This window comes from Chiloscyllium plagiosum, chromosome 28, assembly GCF_004010195.1.
Source record: "Chiloscyllium plagiosum isolate BGI_BamShark_2017 chromosome 28, ASM401019v2, whole genome shotgun sequence".
In the NCBI taxonomy this organism is placed as follows: Eukaryota; Metazoa; Chordata; class Chondrichthyes; order Orectolobiformes; family Hemiscylliidae; genus Chiloscyllium; species Chiloscyllium plagiosum.
In genome coordinates this window covers 19,734,404-19,742,808 of record NC_057737.1, presented here as the reverse complement: position 1 = coordinate 19,742,808, position 8,405 = coordinate 19,734,404, and the positions used below count along the sequence as shown (strand labels likewise).

At 46.8% G+C, this 8,405-nt stretch overlaps 1 protein-coding gene across 3 annotated transcripts in view; it reads right to left on the bottom strand.

The window, feature by feature from the left end:
• Positions 1-8,405, bottom strand: part of sez6b (seizure related 6 homolog b) — an 830,703-nt gene that overhangs the window by 277,791 nt on the left and 544,507 nt on the right. The gene's annotated exons all lie outside the window — the stretch shown is intronic.

Sequence of the window (8,405 nt, the reverse complement as noted above, 5' to 3'; positions counted from 1 at the left end):
CCTTATCTCAGTCCCAACCCTCGGACTCAACACCGCCTTCTTGACCTGCAATCTTCTTCCCGACCTCTCTGCCCCCACTCCCTCTCCGGCCTATCACCCTCACCTTAACCTCCTTCCACCTATTGCATTCCCAACGCCCCTCCCTCAAGTCCCTCCTCCCTACCTTTTATCTTAGCCTGCTTGGCACACCTTCCCCATTCCTGAAGAAGGGCTTATGCCTGAAACGTCGATTCTCCTGCTCCTTGGATACTGCCTGTCCTGCTGCGCTTTTCCAGCAACACATTTTTCAGCTCTCGAAAAATCAGGAGGTGTCATGTCCTGTCAAATTTATCACTTGTACACCTGTCATTATATTTTAAGAAGTGAAGCATCTGCAAAAAGTGTCAAGACCTTTCAAGAAGTATTGACTTGAAAAGACCTGTCAGAAAGTGTCAGACATGTCAATTGCAACAGCAACTTATTTAGAGTTGCCAGTTGGTCTTGCAGCATGGCATACATGTCAGTGTTGAAAGCTGTGCATATTAAAATATATGGCATGTTCACAGAAAAACCATGTACACACACTGTGCCTATTTCAACACAACAAAATAGGAGACTGGTTCATTTCTCATAGCTACGACCTGATCAATCAGAGACAACTTTCTGGATTTAATAGTTTAAACAAAACCTGTCTGTTGATTGTCAATCAAAAGTAACAGGTACATTTGGGATGCCTTGACTAATTACAGCCCACTTGCCAACGAATCAGCACTCTTCTCTCATGCAGTATAAACATTGGTTTTCTCTTGAATTGGTATTCTTGCAAAATATCCTGATGAGTTCAAGATGAAGAGCTTCAACAAAGTATATACTTTTTTCTGCAGCAATACTTGAGTCATAGAGATGTACAGCACGGAAACAGACCCTTCAGTCCAACCTGTCCATGCCAACCAGATATCCCAACCTAATCTAGCCCCATTTGCCAAAACTTGGCCCATATTCCTCCAAACCCTTCCTATTCATATACCCATCCAGATGCCTTTTAAATGTTGCAATTGTACCAGCCTCCACCACTTCCTCTGGCAGCTCATTCCATACACGCACAACCTTCTGTGTGAAAAAGTTGCCCTTTAGGTCACTTTTCTATCTGTCCCCTTTCACCCTAAACCAATGCCCTCTAGTTCTGGACTCCCCCACCCCAGGGAAAAGACCTTGTCTATTTATCCTATCCATGCCCCTCATGATTTTATAAACCTCTATAAGGTCACACCTCAGCCTCCGATACTCCAGGGAAAACAGCCCTAGCCTAATCAGCCACTCCCTATAGCTCAAATCCTCCAACTCTGGCAACATCCTTGTAAATCTTTTCTGAACCCTTTCAAGTTTCACAACATCCTTCTGATAGGAAGGAGATTAGAATTACACGCAATATTATAAAAGTGGCCTAACCGATGTCCTGTACAGCCACAACACGACCCCCCAACTCCTGTACTCAATACTCTGACCATTAAAGTTATATTACATTCTTCTTTAATTTTTGGAAACAATGCTGAAGCCCTAGGGCAGGCTTTCCATCCAGTCAGGAGAAAGTGAGGTCTGCAGATGCTGGAGATCAAAGTTGAAACTTTATTGCTGGAACAGCACAGCAGGTCAGGCAGCATCCAGGGAACAGGAGATTCGACGTTTCGGGCACAGGCCCTTCTTCAGGAATGAGCAGAGAGTGTTCAGCAGGAGAAGATAAAAGGTAGGGAGGAGGGACTTGGAGGAGGGGAGTTGGAAATGTGATAGGTGGAAAGAGGTCAAGGTGAGGGTGATAGGTCGGAGTAGGACGGAGGCGGAGAGGTCAAGAAGAAGACAGCAGGTCAGGAAGGCGGTGCCGGGCGGGAAGGATCCGGCTGAGACAAGGTGGGCACCTTCCCTTGCAACCGCAGGAGGTGCAACACTTGCGCCCACACCTCCCCCCTCACTTCCCTCCAAGGCCCCAAAGGAAACTTCCATATCCGCCACAGATTCACCTGCACCTCCACCCACATCATCTACTGCATCCGCTGCAGCCGGTGTGACCTCCTCTATATTGGGGAGACAGGCCGCCTACTTGCGGAGCGATTCAGAGAGCACCTCTGGGCCACCCGGACGAACCAACCCAACCAACATGTAGCACAGCATTTCAACTCCCCCTCCCACTCCACCGAGGATATGCAGGTCATTGGACTCATCCACCGCCAAACCACAACAACCCGACGGTCGGAGGAGGAGCGTCTTATCTTCCGACTGGGAACCCTCCAACCACAGGGGATGAACTTGGACTTCACCAGTTTCTTCATCCCCCCTCCCCCCACCTGGCTCAGCCGAATCCCTCCAGCCCGGCACCACCTTCCTGACCTGCAGTCTTCTTCTTGACCTCTCCGCCTCCACCCTACTCCGACCTATCACCCTCACCTTGACCTCTTTCCACCTATCACATTTCCAACTCCCCTCCTCCAAGTCCCTCCTCCCTACCTTTTATCTTCTCCTGCTGAACACTCTCTGCTCATTCCTGAAGAAGGGCCTGTGCCCGAAACGTCGAATCTCCTGTTCCCTGGATGCTGCCTGACCTGCTGTGCTGTTCCAGCAATAAAGTTTCAACTTTCCATCCAGTCAACCGTGTGAGCTATCAGTTTCCTCAGCTCTTCCTGGGTTGTCCAATCCAGTTGCCCACCCCCAGGTCATAAATATTCATTGCCCATCCCCAGACCATAAATATTCATTTTTAAAGATCGGTTCGGTGGAGCTGGGAATTCTCCTGCCTCAGTGCGCCTATCCCTGGAACACACATTGAGGCCGTTGTCTGGCTCTATTTGAAATCTATTTGAACAGATAACAGATCTGATCACAAGGCTCTGTTATTTTCAATGTCATTAATTTGAACATTCAATTCTGTTGTGGGGAAATGGATTGGAATCTTAATTCAGTACTGTAGCTGGATCAGTCTGGCAGAGACTTTCCTTGGTCTGAGTTCAAATATTCATCCTTTAATGGAAGCACCATCACCCTTCCACCTCCCTAAATTGAACACAAGAATTCCAGAAAAACAACTAGCACAGTCCATCAACAAATATGTGTGAAAAAAATTCCTGAAGCTGGATAAAATGAACAAATTAATTCAAATTACTTTTGGCCCCGAGGGATGGTCAAATTATCAAATGTCATGCACAATGTTCATAACCGTGTTGTTTGCATGGCACAATCTGACCCAATTTCAACAAGGACTGAATAAATTCGAGTAAATCCAGTTTAGACTAGTTAACTAATCCCTTCTGACTTGGTGCTCTTTAGATTATAGATGAGAGAAAATGCTTTTCTGTATTGTGAAATGCTGAAGCCACATACTGTATCCAGCTAATTTGAATGATTTGTCCTCTTAACCCTTTGTTACAAATCTCTGTTGCTTTTATTTTAACACTTTTCTATTTGTCCTCCAGGTCAATCACATTTTTTTGTATGTTTGGAGAAATTAGTGCATCCTTCAGCAACATCTAACATTATAGTGAACTCTCAACCAAGCACCATCATTTCATGTGTATATACTTTGTTTGGTGGCAAGCAACTAATTAACATTCTGCCAGTTGGAATGATTTCCATGAGGGATTCAGAGGGAAATTGGCTTCCTTTTGTATTTGAGCATAATTGGAGATAAATTAAAAACACACATTTCCTTTTAAATTAGATATTTGAAATCTGTGGTGCACTGTGGGATTCTGTCATTTGCAACAGATCTTGGACAAACACAGAGTGTAGGCAGGCAGACAGAAACAAGCAGAGAACTTTACACAAAACTGGATTGTCTTTTCCTATATATGCATAATGTAAGGAGCGAAGTGAAGAAACTCCTCACCAATAGCTATGGCTTTAATACAAGCCAAAATAGGACCCAATTTTGCCTTCCAACGTACTTTTCCACCAAAGTTATGAACAAGAACAATTTCTATTTACAAGTAATGCTCGGGCACTATCATAAAATTAGTTATGTCAGGTTTGAATTTGGACGCAGTCAAAACAAGTTGGACATAGATGTATTTAAATTCAAGAGAAATTTGATTTCACCAAAAGTCGTGTCTCCGAATCTTCTACCTGCATTACTACAATTTAATAATCGAGTCTCACTGTGCAGTTTACTGAAAATCAGCCTCAGTGGACAGTCAGTGGGCAGTGCGAGAGAACATAGAAAGGAGTGATGATGCACCAGGACTTGCTGTGGGATGGGATAAGCTGGAACATCTGCTCATCGTAACTGCTGAGTGGCCATTTTCAGGTATGGCTTTGTTCACCTGGGTGCTCATGGCAGTGGTGAGAGGCCAATCACCGATTTTGAAGGAGAGGGAGGCTGATCAGTTCAGAGAGAAAGCCTTGATAAGGTGAGGCAAGGTGGATGGTGAATGCAACACATAGAGGTTGGCAGTAGGCAAGTGTATTTCTGTCGGGTGTGAAGGAGCAATGTTCTCCTGGTCTCATTAATAAGTAAAATGTTCAAAACATCCTCGAGCCAGGTTTCTTTTTGAACGGTCTCTTCCAGTGGTTGAGCAGGTCAACACATCTGTAAATGGACATTATATATTTGTACCTCAAAACTGCCATTGGGGTCATATTGAAGATGGAAATAAGGAGGTGCATGCACTGCCCTTTTCAAAGCAGTACCACAGATGTAGAGGTCTGCACAATCAACATAACCAGCACAGAAAATGGCCGGATTGCATTCACAAGTCACCATCACCACAGAGTTTTGAATAAATCTGTTCAGAGATTATGGTGCACACCTCCGGAGCAGGAGGGTCTTGAATCCTGGTTTCGTGCACCAGAGATGGGGACACTACCTTTGCAAAAAAGAATCTAGAACTTTAGCATCTTATTTATGCAGGGTAGAGGTCATTACACCCATTTTCAGCCAGGACTTCCAAACAGCAAAACTGCACATCTCAAGGATTCCAGGGGTGCTGATTATCACAATAGGAAATAGTTCTGGTGAAGAGTTGTATCTAACACCATACTGCACTGCTAGATGATGTTGTGCCTTAAATGAGGCACAAGTGTCAGAGGAGAAAGTGAGGACTGCAGATGCTGGAGATCAGAGTCGGGAGTGTGGTGCTGGAAAAACACAGCAGGTCAGGCAGCATCCGAGGAGCAGGAGAATTCGGCATAAGCCCTTCATCAGGAATGAGGCTTGTGGGCTGGGAGACTGAGAGATAAATGGGAGGGGGGTGGTGGTGCTGGGTGGAAGGCAGCTGGGAATGCAATAGGTAGATGAATAGGGGAGAGAAGGTGACAGGTCAGAGAGGAGGGTGGAGTAGATAGATGGAAAAGACGATGGACATGTCAAGAGGCCAGTGCCGAGTTGGAGGCTTGGGACTGGGATAAGGTGTGGAGAGGAAAATGAGGAAACTGGTGAAATCCACATTAATCCCATGTGGTTGTAGGGTTCCAAGGTGAAAGATGAGGCATCGAGCGGTTAGGGTGTGATGATACAGGAGGCCCAGGACCTGCATGTCCTTAGTGGAGTGGGAGGGAGAGTTAAAATATATAGCCACAGGGTGGTGAGGTTGGTCAATGCGGCTATCCCAGAGACGTTCTCTGAAACAATCCACAAGTTGGCATCCTGTCTCCCCAATGTACAGGACACTACATCGGGTGCAATGGATACAGGAGATGATGTGTATGGAAGTATAGGTGAATTTCTGTTGGATGTGAAAGGATCCTTTGGGGCCTTGGACGGAGGTGAGGGGAGGGTGGGGGAGGTGTGGGCACATAGTTTGTACCTTGCAATGACAGGGGAAGGTGCCAGGCGTGAGGAGTGGGCTGACGGGGGGCCGTGGACCTGGTGAAGGAGCTGTGGAGGGATGGTATTTTTGAAATGCTGATTAGGGTGGAGAGGGTGGCACGGTGGTTAGCACTGCTGGGGGACCTGAGTTCAAATCCTGTGTCGGGCAACTGTCTGTGGGGAGTTTGCGCATTCTCCCCGTGTTTGTGTGGGTTTCCTCCGGGTGCTCTGGTTTCTTCCCACAGTCCAAAGATGTGCAGGTTAGGTGAATTGGCCATGCTAAATTGCTTGTAGTGTTAAGTGCATTAGTCAGAGTTAAATGTAGGGGAATGGTTCTGGGTGGGTTGCTCTTCCGAGGGCGAAGAGCCTATTTTCACACTGTAGGGAATCTAAAAAAAAGTCCCTAGTCGTGTGGGCTGTTTGTAGGTGGCAGAAGAGGCAGAGTATGTATACGGACTTTGGTGGGGTGGAAGGTGAGGACCAGGGGGGGTTCTATCTGTGTTGCATCAGGAGGGGTAGGATTCAAGGGTGGAAGTGCCACAGGACAATAAATTGTGGCAAAACATCAAAAAGGAGGCATTAGGCATGGTCTTTAAAAGATTAACCAAAGAGGTGGGTTTTAAGGATGGTCTTAAATGAGGAGAGACAAAATACATTTAGGGAGAAATCTTAGAAAGTTGATGGTTGAAGGTATCACTGTGCGAGGTACAAAGAGAGTGGGAAATACACACTAAGCCAGAGGCAGACTCAAAGGCTGAATCTTAACGTTTTTTGGCTAAGTGTTAATATGCAGCTTCTCTAGGTGAGGCCCAGTGAGCTTGCTCACTCTACTGACTCAAAATCTCTTCATTAATGACCCATCTCACCCTCTATGGCGCCCCCATGTCTGATACTGACATGATTCACCATAATCAGAGGAACCTGCCATTAGCTCGATGTTCTGGAGTGCACCAACAACCCTGGCCGACAGTGCCATTTTTCAAATACCACTGTGCATCTGGACAAGAGCTGGTCAAGTGGAAACTGGCACCATGGTTTGCTGACAGGGAGTGCAATGTCCTGGTGAACAGGCTGGCATTGAACAGGGATGTCCTCTTTCCTTAGGACCATTATCGAGAGCTATGACACTAGCACCTACCAACCTGGACTGAGGTCAGTGCACGGCTCAGAGTGGTCTTAACCATCCAGTGCAATGATCTTCCACTGTTGCCTGCCAATGACCTTCTCCGCTCTGCCAGGATAAGTGTCCCATCCTTTCCTCTGCTACCTCACACTCAATCTCTCTATGCTTCACAAACCTCCCACTTTGGCCACAACTCTCACTTTCACATGCAATATCTTTCCACCTTTACCTTCACTCATGCCAATTCCCCTGACTGCTAACCCTGTATGCCCTCGGTGCTGCCTACTCACTATCTTGGGATACCTGAACACCTTGCCCCCCAGCTACACCAGCACTAATGGATGCCAGACATTTTCATCTCACTCCATCCTTGCATTCCAGGAGAAAACAAGCCCTAAAAGTATCAGCATGGGTGGTGGGGTGCCTGATATCCATCTCCTCAACCCCCACCTCTCGCAATGAAGATCCTGGCACAGGCTGTAGAATGCTGGGCCTGCTCTAACGGAGATGCCGAAATGTCCATGTCTGCCAACCAAGTAAGAAGCCACACTCATCACATTGCATCATCATCCGAATCTCACTGTTAATGTAGATTGCAATTGCCACAGCTGGTAACCATGGCACCTTCGTTTGTTTATATTTTGCAGGTGCGAGCAGCATGCCCATGGTCTTGGCGGGTAAGAGACCGTCCCTCCCTGATATCTCTACGAGCACCTCTGAGGGGGGAGGCTCAGATCCCTCAGAGGATGTACCCATCATTGCTCGTGCATTGCTTCCAACGAGCTCATATGATTCTATGACTCTAGGACCAGGTGCAAGTTCAGCCCCAGGCAGCACAGAGGTCTCATGGTTTTGACCATTTGGGATACCCCATAAATAGAGTCATAGAGATGTACAGCGTGGAAACAGACCTTCGGTCCAACCCGTCCATGCCAACCAGATATCCCAACCCAATCTAGTCCCACCTGCCGGCACCCGGCCCATATCCCTCCAAACCCTTCCTATTCATACACCCATCCAAATGCCTTTTAGATGTTGCAATTGTACCAGCCTCCACCACATCCTCTGGCAGCTCATTCCATACACGTACCACCCTCTGTGAGAAAAGGTTGCCCCTTAGGTCTCTTTTATATCTTTCCCCTCTCACACTAAACCTATTCCCTCGAGTTCTGGACTCCCCAACCCCAGGGAAAAGACTTTGTCTATTTATCCTATTCATGCTCCTCATAATTTTGTAAACCTCTATAAGGTCTCGCCTCAGCCTCCGCCCTCCAGGGAAAACAGCCCCAGCCTGTTCAGCCTCTCTCTGTAGCTCAGATCCTTCAACCCTGGCATCATCCTTGTAAATCTTTTCTCAACCCTTTCAATTTTCACAACATCTTTCCAATAGGAAGGAGACCAGAATTGCACGCAATATTCCAACAGTGGCCTAACCAATGTCCTGTACAGCCGCAACAGGACCTCCCAACTCCTGTACTCAATACTCTGACCAATAAAGGAAAGCATACCAAA